The 17,721-nt window shown below is 32.9% G+C and overlaps 1 long non-coding RNA gene across 1 annotated transcript; it reads left to right on the top strand.

Moving 5' to 3' along the window:
• Window positions 1–4,605: 4,605 nt before the first annotated feature.
• LOC102659788 (uncharacterized) lies at window positions 4,606–6,951 on the top strand. The gene is made up of 2 exons (XR_413895.4): window positions 4,606–5,241; window positions 5,363–6,951. It is a non-coding gene; the product is annotated as an uncharacterized lncRNA (long non-coding RNA).
• Window positions 6,952–17,721: the final 10,770 nt, after the last annotated feature.

Here is a 17,721-nt window from a genome sequence, read left to right on the forward strand (position 1 = left end):
AAGAATTCTCCTTCTCCTTCTCCCCCAAGGATTTGTCCTTTCATAGCTCATTTATCTTTTCTATATCAACCAACTACTATCCTCATTTATCTTTCAAAGATTTAATTCAATTAGTTAAATAAGGTAGTTAATTGTGAAATGGAAGTGGCCTCTGCTTAAAAAGGGATAGGCATTGTGGGCTAAAATACTAATACCTAAATATGGTCCCGTAAGGGATATGGGAACAATCTTAGGCTCAACATTTATTTCCAAATGATGGTGGCGTGATGTGAAGATAATGTAAACATATAGTTTTTGTCCTAATAAAATTTATATATTCAAAATCATTTGTGTCTCAGTTACATTCTTTGGAGACAAGTCTTGCAGGTGATTTGAGAAGGGAACAAATGTCAGACATTTCGATTAAGCAACTACAAGCTGAAATTGAATAATTAAATCGTTTGGTATTTCTTTCATCAAGCTTCTAGACCAACTTAGAAGGTGATATATTGTTTCTTACCAACACAGTGACTATGAGGGAACATGTACTTATATTTTCGTAATTTTCAAAATGGTGACAGACAAAGGCCATTGTAGTTTATATTTAGTTCAGAAAGTCATTCATAGCTTTAAGTTCTTATTTATTTACTACTTGTTAATATGGTTGGAACTAATGATTTTGGAGAATGGAGGGTTTAGATTCATGAAACTACTATTCTTTCACCTTTGCAATTAAACTCAGTGTTGTTGTTGTTTAAATAGGTTTGGTCAAGATGCTGTGGCATAATTAACAAAAGTCATTTAGAGACAAGGTCTTGACATATTATTTAGTCTTGTCTTATTTCCCTTGGGTTGAGTCTTTACTCTTAACAAAGGTTACATATTATTTGACATGAATGATAGATTAAATGTTGAAGCTTCTTTGATATATGATATGACTCTAGGTGGGGCTCTTGTTAAGGATGAGTCTGCCTCTTGCTTTCACTATAGGTCACAAAAAGTATTTGTGTCTAGGCCTAAAACTTGATGCTACACAAATGTTCATAACAGGTTGTCATAGCCATCATAGTGGAAAATTAAGGGGGAGTTTTGTTCATTGCTCCTCAACCACTCGCATGTGGAGTAGGATTCTTAGTTGTTGATGAATAAGGGGGAGCTTTGTTCATCTGCTTAGCCACCTCACCTTAGGTTCATTAGTGAAAAAATAGCCTTATAGACACTCTTTTTGTTAACTTTGGAATGAAAATTGAGATTAGGTCTTGGTTAGGATTTCACAGCTTAGGTTCATTAGTCAACAAATAGCCTTACACAATATCTAGACATAAAGCATGTAAATCATATATCAAAGGCATCAATTTGTCATTTCTCATATACATATACAAATTGAAATAGCAAATAAATAAATAAAAAACTAATAATATCAATAAAATGATGGTTCAGTCATAATTTAAAAAAAAAAAACCAATATACAATAAAAAAGAGGGCTGCGGAAGAAGGTTCTTCCGCGGGTACACGGAAGACAGTTCTTCCGTGGATGACAAATCGGGCCTGCGGAAGAACGTTCTTCTGCGGGATATATTGCCTGCCTGCGGAAGAAGGTTCTTCTGCGAGTGAAAGACGTTTCGTTTTTAACGTGCGGAAGAAGGTTCTTCCACTGGATCACGCGGAAGAAACTTCTTCCGCGGATATCCGCGGAAGAAACATCTTCTGCTAGACACAAATGAAGCGTCTTTCATGCGCGAAAGAAGCTTACGGCCACACGGAAGAACTTTGTCTTCAACCTCGTGCAAAAAATTCCTCACAAATGTCGTCTAACCTAAGGCCAGCCTACGCTATTCAAAGAGAAATGAGGTTAGAACACTAACCTAGATAGCGGAAGGCAACGAAAAAGCTTTGTGGAGGGTGCTAATGGAGGAATGGAGGAACCGCCGGAGGAGAAGAAAGGAATTGCGCGGAGGCGGAAAATTTTGAAATGCTGGGTGCACTAAAGAATGTTTTTTTTTATTAATAGCTTTTTCTATTTTTTTTTAATGAAGGGCATCTTTGGTACTTCAGGTAATTGCTGGGTGCACCTAGCAACACCCTTGAGAGATTGGTCTATTGACTGTATATTGAGATATTGGTCTACAATTCTTGACTGTCCTAGGCCCCAAAAAATATATGAAATAAATCTTATCTTTATTTTAATCTTATCATTATCCATGCCTAATGCAGATACATCTTAATTACAAAAGATCTAATAACGAATTATCACTCAAAGGGCAAAATTAGTTATATTATTATTTTATGAATAAATTTATAAAATTAAAAGTAGATAGTTAATATCTATTAATTATTGGTTTCAAGTAGAAATGACAAACAAACCCATATTCATGGGTATCGTCCCGTATCTGTCTTGACTTTGATGGAAAATTTTCACTTTGAAAGGTGCAAGTACTGGTATAGGTAATACAAGTTTTTTTTGAAGAGGACGGTATGGATATGTACTCACCCGTTCCCATACCAATAATATAATTACTAAATTACTCTTAATTTATATTAGACATATTACATAATTACTTTTATTAAACTTCCATACTTACTAATCATTGTTTATTTTTTTAAGATTGAAACTAAAACTCTAAGGTAAACATAAGTCTAAGGGATTATGATCTCTTTCTCAAGTCTCATGTTTTTGGATAGTTTTATGGTGATAGAAATATGATTTTCATAGGAAAATTTTTAGAGATAGGATTTTATATTGGGTTATGACTAGTTGACCATCTAAACTTGACTCGTTGAATAAATAACATATTTACTTGTTTTCCATTTTTTTAAGAATTATTTTTTTAGCAAAAAATTATTTATTTAAAATTATTGGGCAAGGACAGGTATGGGGTGGGTATACTCAATCGCCAATGAGGACGAGGATAAAAAAAAATTCATACCCGCTGGGAACGGGGACGAGGATAGGTTTGGTGAAGGAGAGATAGGGTTAGAGAATCACATACTTATCTCCGTACCGTCGTGTTTCCATGTCTGATTTCAAATTTGAGTCTTGATATACAACTATGCTAAAAACTTGATCATTTAGACATTTTTTAATCTTATAGTGGGCCTACTTTGCTCGAGCTTAATCAGTTATGGAGGATACATGTGGTTTATATCAAAACAAAGAAGAATTCATATGACTTTATAAGAAAATTAATTTTAAAAATACTTTCATTTGATTGTGAAGATTGGAATGTATACAATGACAGTAAAGTGAAATTAAATGTGGTTTAATGTTTGTACTCAAAATTGGAAAAATTTCATTTCAATCTTGTCATGTTGTCTTACATGAATACATGCAAATGTCAATATAGAATTAAACACAAATTAATCAAAGTTGTATAGTTTGTTTAACACCATGATATCTCTCAACCAATAGTAAGAGCCTAATTCCTTTCAAGACAGAATTCACTAAAGTGAGTTTTACATCTCCCAACAACTTAGAAGTGTAATGTTATAAATGTAGTATTATATTGAAAATTTTTATTAGGAAGTAAACATAAAATTAGAGTATTTATTAGGAATTATAAATATATTTTATTCATAAACATTATTTTTATATCATGTTAGTTACTTTTTTGATTGAATATCATGAGAATTACTGTCATTTTTTAAATACAGAATATAATTAATTACAGTAATATGATAAAATATTATAGTTATTGACTACAATTTTTTTTTACCAAAATTAATAAATATGACTTTTGACATTCACACACTATAATTGAAAGTATAAGCACCTTGATAATATTTGACCAAAAATATCGGCATCAAAACACATTTTTCTAAATTAAAACTTTATTATTTTTACTATTGTTTACCAAATTGGTTTATAAAACATTTTACAATAAAAAATTATATATTATTAATTATTACATTCGTTTAATATAACATATTATTACATTAATTATTATTTATTAAACATAGTGTCACTTTTTGGTACATAAAAAAAATTAAATTTATCAAATTAAATAACTTTGAACTATTTTTTAAAATTCTGATTGGCATCCACTTTTTAAGAATTTGAATTTTATTCTATGGATATATTGGATTGAAAATATGTAAGTATTTATTGGATGTGAGTCCAACAAGAGTTATTCAATTTAAATATGATTTAAATAACTTTTAGGTTCATGATAATTTTTGTCTTTGTTTTGGATTTTTGATATATTAAAAAGTTTGTTTGTTTCAGTTCTTCATCGTTAGTTAAATAATGACATGTCCATTAAAAATTTGTGGTGACCCAAAAACTAACATTATTTATTTAGAAATTTAAATTTCAAGTTTTATTTTCATTATTGCATTCTTTTTTGTTTTAATCTTATAAATTATGTTTGTTTTGTGTTTTTTTTGTGGTTTACATAGCGCTTTGAACAATAAAAAAATCATTATCTAAGTTGCTTAAAGGACATAAAACAAAATAAATATAATTTGAAAATACTAAAATCAATTTTTTTTGCAAGGATAAAAGAAAAAAATACTAAATTACAAGAACTAAAAATATATCTAAAATTTTCTTTTTCTTTGTTTTCCTAATCTGACCTCCAAACTTAAATACCGTAATATGACATGCTCAACTTTTCACTCTTTCCCTCAACCTCTTTCACTGAGTGCCTCACCATCAACTTCACTACAACACCACCCTAGCCAACTATAGCCCAGATCCGCCACCCAACACCAACCACAAACCCTTGCAACCCCACAAACCCATCAAGCACCATAGTCTCACTTCAACATGACCAAGTCTTGACTCTACCTTATGTCATCCATAGTTATAAGCAACCCATATGCGATGAATTTGACTTCTCTGTTGTCCCTTTCCATGTTGTTCTTGTGTCGTCCCATAAAAATAACACTCCATGACTGCTATATTAATATTTAATGATAACATTTAATTTTAAAAATCATCAAAACTGTATAGTTTTAAAGGGGCAACATAAGAGAAGACAGATAAATCTTGATATCGTGCATTTTAGATCCGGTTTCAGATCTCGAGCTTGATCTCATTCTCAATCTGATTTGACGCTTGAGAGGATGACAAATGGTCTTCTCCTTGATCATGAGGCCGCTCTATGGCATTGCTCACCGTGTGTGTGTGGTGAATGCCTTGATCTGGTTTTAAGATTCAAAACCCATTGCGACGCTCATCATGCCCAAATTTGGTTTTAAAATTCGTAGCCCTGGGTGGTGCTCACCATGCTAGATCTGTTTTTAATTAGAAACGCCAGAACTGTATGTTGTTTTGGTTTCTTTGTTTTTTTTTTTTTTTGCTTTTACTCTTTGGTTGAATCTTTTTATGTTTGTGTTTTGTTGATATGAATTGATGCTTGTCGGGTCACAAATCTGGTTTCAGATCTCGATCTCGATCTCAATCTGATTCGATGCTTGAGAGGATGACAAATGGTGTTCTCCTTGATCATGAGGCCGCTCTATGGCATTGCTCACCGTGTGCGTGTGGCGAATGCCTTGATATGGTTTTAAGATTCAAAACCCATAGCGGCGCTCATCATGCCCAAATTTGATTTTAAGATTCATAGCCCTCGGTGGTGCTCACCATGCTAGATCAATTTTTAATTCGAAACGCCAGAACTGTATGTTGTTTTGGTTTCTTTGTTTGCTTTTACTCTTTGGTTGAATTTTTTTATGTTTGTGTTTTGTTGATATGAATTAATGATTGTCGGGTCACAAATCTGGGTGAATGAAGGCTTAAATGTTTGTATTGAATGTTGGCTTTTATAATAAATATGTTAAAAAAATATCTATCCTAATTTTTTATAAGTTGACACTGTAAATTTTTTTAAAAAAAAAACTGAAATGAAACTCACATTTAATTTGTATACATTAAATAAAAAGGATGTGAATATTAATGGTTGTTTTTCTTTGGAGGACAATTCAAACGGTAGATGCTAGAAATAGAATAAATTTAAGTTTTTTTTTTATTGATAATTGTTTAATTGAGAAAAGTTCTTTCAAATAAAATATTTAATGATAGAAATAATAAATACCTTCTATATTTTAATTATTAAATTTATTGATTTTATTTACTAAAATAATAAATACCCTTGGTGGTGCTCACCATGTCTAATCTGGTTTTAATTCGAAACGCCAGAATTGTACATTGTTTTGGTTTTTTTTTTTTCCCTTTTACTCTTTGGTCGAATCTTTTTTTATATTTGTGTTTTGTTGATATGAACGGGCTTAATTGATGTTGTATTGAATGTTTGGCTCTAAAATTGAAACTACGAGAACTTAATTTGTTGATTTTTAGAATAAATATGTTAAAAACTATACTTATCTTGATTTTTTTATAAGTTGATAGTGTAATTTTTTTTTTAAAAAAAACTGAAATTAAACTCACATTTTATTTGTATACATTGAATAAAGGACGTGTTGAGTATCGTTAAAGGTCTGTTAAGTCAACCATTTCACAAATTCAGGTAATCTACCTTAACTTAACGTTAAGATTATATACTTATATTTTTCTAATTCTAATTAATTATTGTAAAAATAAGTTGTGCCAAGGATATTTTGAGTAGCCATTTTTCTGTTGGGGAGATTTCCGCCCATCAAAATATATATGTAGGAGAGGTATGAAAAACTCAAGGAAAAAGAATATGGGGAGATATAGACGCACATTGTGAAGATATTGATTGCAGAGGATGTGAATCTTATATTGGAATATGATTGTGCGCTCTTTTAGGCTCTTTCGATAACCTTTTCTATCGTCAGTGCCTGGTACACACTAAAACATTATCCTTTTAACATTCTGTCAATTGTCATGGTTTCCAATATGATATCAAATATTTTGTGTCTATCTATGCTTTTATAATTTTCCTGAGCAGATCTTTGACTGTCCATTGCAAGGAATTTCTCAACCTTTAATATATCCTGTAAGGAACAGTTATTTGTAATTCTTTTCAACATAATCCATGTTCCCAACTACACCATTACGTCAATTTGACGATTTACTTCATAGAGTGAAAAACAAGTTTAATTGGAACCTTATGGCGACAAGAAACAATTGAGTAATCAGTGTTAACTTTTCATGTTTGGGCCAGGGAAGAATTTGGAACTTCTACTTGTATTTAGTAATATATCTTTTTTTTTTTTTTTACTTCTAGTACTTTATTCAAAATATTTTTACTGTCCGCATGATTAGTATGAAATAACAAATTACGACACCTCTATGATAAGTGATTTGTTATTTGAATAATTTCTTCGAACATATAAGAAATGCTTTCCAATTTATTTTAGGTGATTATGCTTATGAATATACTTAAAAAGGCTACATACGAATCATTCACGTTTATGATATATTTGATGGAAACAATGGGCAAGGTTGTGATTTTGTGCCCATTTCATTTCTTGCACTCAAGGGTTGTCATGATTTTGTCAAAAAAAGTCAGCTCAAGGGTATTTTAAGAGTAAAAGAATTAAACTAGTAGAAGAGGGGTCAACATTGCCTCCTGTTGGTTAATTTTGAAAATCGAGATAATCCTGGATAAATCTGAAGTCGTGTATAAACACTTTCAGATTGAATCAAATTTCGGGGTTCAACCAAAATTGTTCAATCGGATAAAATCAGAAGATTATAATTCAAGAGTTTTGTTTTGGTCTTGTGAGTTTTTCACATGTTATGCTTTCTGAACCAGGATGATTATTTATAATCAAAGAACAGGTGGTTCTTGGCGGTTGATGGAAGTTATTTATTTTTAAAAATTGCCGTTGATGGAAGTTTTAGTAACTTCCATGTAACTTCCAACCGTTGATGGAAGTTTTAGTAACTTCCATGTAACTTCCAACCTTTGCCTAAACCAAACATCTCGTTATTACATTAAAACAAGCGTGCACTCTTATTTTAACACAATAAAGAGATCAATTACACTAAAATGTCCAACACCTCCTGATGTGACTCAAAATTCCTGTAATAAGATGAAGAGAGTCTCAATTAATATAGGGTCTGAAATTGGCAATTATAGTGCGAAACTATTTAAATTGAGAATATTTTATTGGAAACCTCCCGGCAGAGTTTTATATTTAAAGGGAGTAAACTCTTTGAAAAAACATAGGTATATAGGTTCTTACACTTAAAAAGACTTGGACAATTTTAACTAATTAGGTTGTTACTATTTTCTTAACTCTTACATTTCGCAGCACGATACAAAAATTATAGAACAAAACGGTTGCAACCTAATTATTGTTGTTGGGTAATCAACACTCTCACAAATAAAAATATTCATTCCCATAAAGGATCATGAGAACACAACAAAGATTATATCATAGGAAAAATAATAAATAATAACAAACACAATAATTTAATGTGGTTCGATACTTTTTGTCTACATTTACGAAACCGATTCAAAGTATTTTACTATCACAAAAATGATTACAAGATTATAACTCATCTTAAATAGTGTATCATTTTACAAATTCGAGTATTCCACTCAATGGTTACAAGAAATGATAACACTCACACAAAAATACTTTTCTCTCAACAAAGTGACTTTGTTTCACAATCTCTTTTCTCACACACTCTCTCCTCATGTGTTGTGTTTTTCCACTAATTCTCTTCTCTATTTATAGTGAAGATTGCCACAAACTATAATAAATAAGTTCTCTTGAAAGTTGAAACAAAAACAAATTCCAATGCATCTATTCAACTAAGGTTCATATAGTAAAATGCAATCTTTCACTTTGCATTTAAGCCACCTAAACCTTAGTGATAAAAAATTCAATTCCCAATATGCATGCACCTTATCTTTTGGCTTGAAACTCTACAATTCTCCCCCTCAAGCCAAAAGGGAAATATCATTCAATCAATTTGAAAGTGAAAAAAATTCCCTCTCCAATGGAAGTATCTCCCAACACTTCCACAATATTAGAAAACTTCACTTTCTTCTTTACTTTGCTATCATGGTTCCTCTTCAAGGCTTGACCATCCAAATAGCAAAGGTTACCTTTATTTTTCTATTCTCGCAACACCAAGTGTTTTCCCTTGTACACTTTGCATCCCTACTTTGAACCAACATATTTATACCATTGTGATGTCATCTCCCCCATAGAAATCATATTGACAACAATAGAAGGTACAAACCTCATATTTGAGAAAGTTCAAATAACACCATCATGAAGCTTCATCCTCACGCTCCCTATGCCTTCAACCTTCATTTTTTCACCATTCCTTAACTTGATACGACCGAATTCTCCATCGGTTTTCAAAGTGTCAAACATCTCTCGATTTCTGCAATTGTGCTTTGAGGCAGCATAATCCATCACCCATTTTGTTTTAGCAACCTCATTATTTGTTGCCAAAAAAACATCATCTTCATCTTCAACATTTTTTACTACATTAGCTTGGGAGTTGGTCCCATCTTTGTTCATATCTCTTAATTTTTTCAAGTCCTCCTTCATTTGTTTGCACCTCACTTGCACATGATTATTCTCACCGCAATAGTAACATTGTATGTTACTCATATCTCGTTGCGGATGTGATTGCGATTTTGATCTTCCTCTTGGCCCATCATGTCTTCTTAAATGATTCCTCCCTCGCTCATACTCCATCATAACTATTGCATTGTGTTCATCATCAACATTTTCAGTTCTCATCATTCTCTCATTTTCTCTAAGATAGGCGATCACCTCATCCAAATTCAAAGTTGATCTTCCCACAAGTAACGTTTGAACTAAAGCTTTGAAGGACCTTGGTAGTAAGGCCAACAACAACAACGCCTACTCCTCATCAGAGAGTTTATCATTTGCATTCAACAATTGACTTACTAACTGATTGAACTTGTTGATGTGGTCATGGAGATCTCCTCCCATCTCTATTTTGAGTTGATACAACTCCATCTTCAAACAGAGGTGATTGGTTAGCGACTTTGATGCATAAATATTCTCGAGCTTCTCCCACAAGGCCTTCGGTGTTGTCTCCTTCAACACATTGTGTTTTATCTCAGGAGCAAGGGCTAACCGAATCGTGCTCATAACCCTCCTTTGGATCTTAGTCCATTCGGTTTCATTAATAGAAGCCAACCTTTCATCTTCTAATGCATGATCAAGACCTTACTGCACGAATAGGTCTTGAATAGTACTCTGTCAAATCATAAAATTTATTTTTCCATCAAACAATGGTATCTCGAACCTTTGTGTGCTCCCGACCATAGCTTTGATACCACTGTTGCGAAATCAACGCTCTGATACCACTGTTGGGTAATCAACTCTCTCACAAATAAAATTACCTACCCCTACAAAGGATCATGAGAACACAACAAAGATTACACCGTAGGAAAAATAATAATAAACACAAGAATTTAACGTGGTTTGACACCTCTTGCCTACGTTCACGAAATCGACTCAAAGTATTTTACTATCACAAAAATGATTACAAGATTGTAACCCACCCCAAATAGTGTATCACTCTACAAACCCGAGTACCCCACTCAATGGTTACAAGAAATGATAACACTCTCACACAAAAATACTTTTCTCTCAACAAAGTGACTTTGTTTCACAACCTCTCTTCTCACACACTCTCTCCTCATGTGTTGTGTTTCTCCACTAATTTTCTTCTCTATTTATAGTGAGGATTGCCACCAACTATAATAAATAAGCTCTCTTGAAAAATGAAACAAACAACTTCCAATGCATCCATTCAACTAAGGTTCATATAGTAAAATGCAATCTTCCATTTTACATTAAACCCACCTAAACCTTAGTTATAAAAAATCTAATTCCCAATATGCATGCACCTTATCTTTTTGCTTGAAACTCTACAATTACATCACATGGCCCAAGTGTTATAATTAAGCGTGAAAAGATCCGTACCTATATTTTCCAACACTTTTACTCCCTTCAAATATAATTCTCTCTCGAGAGGATTCCAATACAAGATATCCAATTTAGTTGCCCTTATGGTTGCCCATTTTGGTAACTACATCATTTGAGATTTTCTTTAGCTTATTACAAGAATTCTCCTGAGACTCATCAAGAGGCAATGTTGAGTCTGTTTCTACCTAGATTAATTCTTTTATCTTGAAAAGACCCTTAAGCTGAATTTTCTGACAAAACCCTGACAACCCTTAATTGCGAGAAAATGAAATAGAGACCAACTCAACCTAGCTCATTGTTTCCATCAAACATATAATAAATTAAATGTGGATGAGTTGTATAGCTCTTGTAAGTATAATGAACTCACAAGTATTTTCTTCTGAAATTAGCTTCAACTTATGTTACTTTGAGGCATTTGTCCATATTCCATCAAACCCTTCCTCTCTTTGCTAATTGTGGTTAATCTTTTCTAGGAATTGAGAGTAGTTACGAAAATGGAGCTAGGGACTAAATTGGAAGGAGCTTGTGTAATTATTTCTTACTTTCTTTGTACATGATTTCCAAGTATATTCAATGTTTTTCTTTTCTTAAAAGCAGTTAAGTATCTTGCAATGGTATTCTTTTTTTGTCATGGTTATGCTGATCTTTTGTGAGGTATTCTTCTTTCTTGTGCACGAATTAAGCTCCACCAATGTATTTTTCCTCATAATAAGCTATCAAAGGTTTTTGTTAAAGTTTGAATGCACTCATAGCTTATTATGTCCCAACCATACCATAAATAATAGAGCAACTTTTAAAATGCTTGTATTTGAAATCGAATTGTAACTAACTTTTTCAATGGTGGTATTTTTTAATTTTTTTCTTACCTGGTGCTACCCATACTCCATAGTTTCGTTATGGCTTGTAATTTATTTACTTTTTGGCTTGAAGATCTACAAGAAAGTAACTAGGTGCATGTTCATTTGTGTGGAGCGTGAATAACCTATGTATCTGTATCAAGTTCAATCAAAGACATAAATGAAAAGATTATGCATAGTGCATAGTGAGAATTTCAGGTGTCCATTTCTTTTATAAATCATGTGTAGTTCCTTTGTTTCAATGTATGTGGATTGAACTTATTAGTGTTTTTTTTTCTGCAGCCAATCATGATTTTGCCAAGGCTGATTTTATTTTATTTTGCATATAAATATGTACAAAGTTTTGTTTTCTTAATTTTATTTTAGGAAAAATATGTGTGTAAGCTTTTACTGTATGATACTACTCACAAACAACATGGAGAGGCAACAACATATGTTGCTTAAAGAACCTTGATGATCAGGATAAAACAATTGACAGATCAAATTGGCAAGGAGCGAGGGGAACAATTGAAGTAAGGCCTTGCTTATTTAATGTATTCAAAAATATTTTTCCATTTGCTGTAAATTAAAATCACATGTTGTACTTGGATGCAAAAGTTCTATTTCTCAATGAAGAAAAATGAAATTACAAGAGCTAGAGATTCTGATTGCAATTTTTGTTGTTAGTCATATATATAAATCCTTAATTCACATGCTTAATTGTTTGTTGATGAGTAAGATATACATAACTCTTGCTGGACCTCCTTTTGTTTTCCTTGCTTAGTTAGGAAACAAAATCTTTATCACCATCATACAAGATGTTTAAATTAAATTTAAACTCATTGGGCATCATTTTTCTACTTTGCTCAAATGTTTGAAGTTTCTCTATTCTAAAGTTATTGCCACTTTTGAATATATTAGGATTACACTTGAGGAACCTGGATCTATTGAGGAGGTGTTCAGTATTGTTAAAGAGTCTATTAAGTCTACAAATTCACAAATTCAAAAAATCTACAATTAACTTCTGGTTATGATTATATGCTTGATGTTTTTTTTTTTTAAAATTCAAATTAACAATTGTAAAAACAAGTTGTGCCAAGGGTATATTAAGCCACCATTTTTCTTATTGTGAGATTTTTTTCCAATCAAAATATATATGCAGGAGAGGTGTGAAAAAATCAAGGAAAACAATATGGGGAGACGTAGACTAGCATTTTGAAGATATCAGTTGTAGAGGATGTGAATCTTATACTTGAATGTGTTTGGAGAAAAGATTGTGTGCTATTTTAGGATCTTGCAATAACCTTTGCTGTCGTCATGATCAGTGCCTGGTACATACTAAAACATTATTCTTTTAACATTCTTGTAAATGTCATGGTTTCCAATATGATATCAAATATATTGTGTCTATCTATGCTTTTATAATTTGCTTGAGCAATGTTCGACTATCCAGTGCATGGAATTTCTCAACCTTTAATATATCCCGTAAGGAACAATTATCTATAATTCTTTTCAACATAATCCATGTTCCCAACAACATCATTAAGCCAATTTGATGATTTACTTCACAACATGAAAAACAACATGTTTAATCCGAGCATGAAGGTGACAAGAAACGACAGAGTAATCAGTGTTAATTTTTGATATTCTTCTTCTTCGTTGTTCGAGATTTTAAGTAATATTAATATTTTCATGTTTGGACCAGGGAAGAATTTGGAACTTCTACTTGTATTGAATAATATATCTTTTTTTTCCTTCCAATACTTTATTCAAGATATTTTTATTGTTCGCATGATTAGTATGAAATAACAAATTATGTGATTTGTTATCTTGTATTGGAATAATTTCCTCAATATATAAGACATGCTTTTCAATTTATTTTAGATGATTATGCTTATGAATATACTTATAAAGGCTACATACGAATCATCCACGTTTATGATATATTGTTAAGTCTGGTTGTGTACAAGTCACATTGGACTGTACCAAACTATTAAATTCCTAAGGTTTTGATGTTAACAAAGTATAAATTTTATGTATTAACCTTTCATGCTTAAGCTATAGGTTCATATATATCTCTATGAGATACAAGTAGAAAAGCATGAACTGAAAGGCTCTGGACAAAAAAAAAAAGTATCGGTTATTGGATGATACTGCTTCAACGTCCAACCTTGAGAAGACAAGTGCTTTAGCACTTGGCTCACAGTACAAAAGCAATGGAACAATTACTTGATCCTCACATACTGAAAACATTCACAAAAAAGTAACGTTCATAGACTCAGTAAGAAACAAGTGCCATAGCACACAAAAGAAAAGATTAAAATTCTCTTGTCTTATGTTGTTAACGTTTCCTTCGATTCATACGATGAAAGTTAGCTCTGAGTGATAGGCGACACTGGCAAACTGTACTTCTCTGAAGATATGCTACAGAAAGAATTTGTGGTCCCCACTCTCTCTGTGCATAATAGCGACTTCGTGTCAAGTGTCAAAACTATTAGCCAACAACTAGCTAGGATCTCTCAATGGATCAAAGCTTTGAAGTCTATATAAAGCTTGAAGATGTTAATGTAAAAAAAAGTCGAATTACAAGAGAATTGTCAGTCCACTGGACAAAAGAAACTTTAGCAAATTGAGTGAATCTTAGCTTTGCTAAGTTAGTGAGTTTCATTGTATTCAAGCTTATTGTGTAAACACTCTTTGAGTGATTAAGAATACATTTTCTATAAAAAAAATATATTGTTTGTGAAAGCCAGGAGTGGCTTAGTGACAAAGAATACTTGGGTCTTAATCTCAGGGGGAGATTAAGTGTAGTACCAAGAGTGGCCTAGAGATTACTCATTGTAGCTAGAAGTGCCACAGAGACTACTTGGTTGTAATCAAAGATTTGATTAATGGATCCCTTCAAGGTTTGAAGGAAAAGTGGACATAATCAATAGTTGGGGTGAACTAGTATAAAACCTTTGTGTTTTCTTTATTGCTTCTACATAACTAGTTCTTTTCTATGAATCATTTCTACACTATTATATTCATGTTTTTTGTATTGGTTTTTCTAAGCGCAACGTGATTTTGAACTTCTTGGATGAAACCTTTCATCCATTGATATCTATTTGAGAAAAACTTTTAATAGTTTTTGCAAGACCAAGATTTTATCCATCACATTACTCAACCCTTCTTCTAGTGTGTTTCAAGTATTTTAGTTGGTATTAGAGCTTGGCGGCCTTTAGGTTGAGCTCTTGACAGAGTAGAGGAAAGAAAAATCCTGAAATGATGGAAGAAAGATATGTTATGAACAAACCTCCCATGTTTAAGGGAGCCAACTATGACTACTGGAAGGACATAATGATTGCCTTTTTTGAGTCCACTCACATCGATATGTTGGACGTTGTAAAAAAGGTAATCACACTCCTTTAAACACTTAGAGAAATAAGATCCCCAGGGACAGGTGGACGGATGAACATAACATAACAAAAACTAGGTTACCGTACCCCGATGTCTCGTGAAAATATGATAAGCTAGCCCTGTCTTATCAGGTTCTAAGGATCAAACCATTTCCCAATGTTGAGTGACCCTAACTAAGCATGCAAGTGCGTGATCAAGGCAAAGGCACACTAGAATTAAGTACTGATAGCACAATGAACACATAAAACATCATTAGATAGATATGAAAGTATTTACATCAAGTACCCCATAGGAAGAACCAACTGAGGATTTAGCTCTCCATAGCAGGGAAGCTTCCTTTACAACAATGAGAAGAGAAGATGAAAGATAGAAGAAATACAAGTAGTGGGGATGTCTCCTCCACCTCTAGAAACCTCACAATCTCTCAAAATCTCATCCAAAGTTCCCCAAGATGGCTTCCTCTTCAAGCTCAACTCTCTCTTAATCTCTTGATAGCCAAAGACTTTCAAAAAAAAAAAAAAAACTCTACCTCTCTTCAGAAATCATGATGTCAGCTTAAATAGGAAATCCTGTCGGTGAACGCGCGCTTAGCGCACGTAAGTGACTTCTGGCTTAGCGCTAGTCACACTCGCTCAGCTTGAAGGTGATGAAGATGCGCTTAGCGAGTTGGCTTTCGCTTAGTGCCTCTATACAGCTCATCCTTCTTCCAGAATTGTCCATGTGCTTAGCCATCAGATGGGGCGCTTAGCGAATGATGCGCTTAGCCAGAAGATGAGTTGTGACATCCTGGAATTTCTACTCGAAATTTTGTAAGTATTACATTTAAATAACTTTATATGTATATTATTCAGTGTGTGTGTATATATATATATATATATATATATATATATATATATATATATATATATATTCTTGGTAGAAGTATGTACATTGGGGGAGAAATACGCGGGTTAGACTAATTAACGAAGAGTAACCCATAACCGGGCGGTTATAGATTAATTCGCAATTAATTAGTCTAAAAATTATCGTTTTGCGTGCAACTTAAAATTTAACAAAACCAACCTCTGAACCACGCTCAGGGTCTCATTCTGAGCGTTTTGATATATATATATATATATATATATATATATATATATATATATATATATATATATATTGCCTATCTTCGAAAACGGGCCCCGACGGGTGCAGAGAAACGCGAGGAACTGGAACCAGAGAGGCGGCACGCAAACCGAGGCAATATTTCAGCATCCAAAAAGGTCTAGTTTTTTCTTCTTCTTTATGGCTGAGTATGAGGTCAAATCAAAGGAAAAAGGAGGGCCCTTTTTGCTCCAATCAAAAAGGGACATGTGGATTTGCTTTTTGGAAAGAAAGTGAAAAAGAAAAGAAAAATAATTTTTATAAAAAGCCAAATCTTCTCTCTCTTTCTCCAGAAAATTCCAGCAGCTCCCTTTTCTCCCTCCACGTTGCTTTTTCTTTCTCTTCTTCTCCACCATTGTTGTCTCTCTTGAAGCTCCAAATTCCCCTTCATTTCCACACCAAATGGCAAGGAAAAACTATTTTTAGAGTCTAGGAGCCTACCTCTACCTCGTGGGACCTTCAATTTCAGGTAAGGGTGGACTTCTTCTCACTTGAAATCTATGGGTGTTGGGTTTTTGGGAGCTATAATGGGTAGTTCTTCTAGGTTATTGCTTTAGGGTAGTTGTTTGTGAAGGAAATTGCTGTAATTATGCTAAACTTGGCATGTTTGATGTAAGCACAACTACCCATGTTGATTTACGGTTTAATAATGATGCTTTGAGATATATGTATGCTTAAAGTGTAGATAGAAAACTGGGAGAGAGGGTGGGGAGAGTTAACTTAGAGTTAAATGTGAAAATGGTAGTGTTGTAGGTGGAAAAGTGTGAGATTTTGAGGTTTTAGAAAGTCAAATTTGGGGTTAGTGGAAATTTGAGTTTAAAGTGAGTTGATTCTAGTTTAGAATGTCAATTACGACTTGTAGGAAAGCTTGGTTAGAGCAAATGAGGAAAATGAGTGGCTAATGTGAAAGAAAAGAGCCATTTATAGTGTAAATTGAGTGTTGAGAGGTCAAATTTTGAATAGGTGGAGATTTTACCTTAAAATCAGTTTGAGCAAGTCTAAATCAATGTTATAGACTTGATGAAGATGAGAGTTTACCCCAAAATTACCCAATTTTCATTTTCACCTTTCAAACCTTGAAAATTCACTAAATTTGGTGGGTTTTGGATACCTATGTTTTGCTTTACCTTGGTTTGAAGTATGTTTTTGGCTTGAACATGATTTATACATGATTTAGGACTTGTAGGATCCAATTTGAGTGGAATTGGATGCATGTAAGTTGGATTTCGAAAATCTGCAAAATTATGCAACAAAGCTATCAAATTGTGCAGCAAATTCTGCCAATTATGCAGAAAAAAATGGTTGTGTAGTGCTAGTTTCTGCTGTCACGGGAAAGGTAGTATATCTTATGTTCTAGACATTTTTTAGCAGATCCCAACGGTCAAAATTTAGATTTCTGTATTAGGAACCCCCAGTTAAATTTTCAAGGCGATCCAATGGTTAACGAATCGGAACGAAGAGGATTTTGCTGAGGTATGAGGGTAGGAAAAACTCTGTGGAATTTGAATGA

This window comes from Glycine max, chromosome 4 (assembly GCF_000004515.6).
Source record: "Glycine max cultivar Williams 82 chromosome 4, Glycine_max_v4.0, whole genome shotgun sequence".
NCBI classification, from domain to species: Eukaryota; Viridiplantae; Streptophyta; class Magnoliopsida; order Fabales; family Fabaceae; genus Glycine; species Glycine max.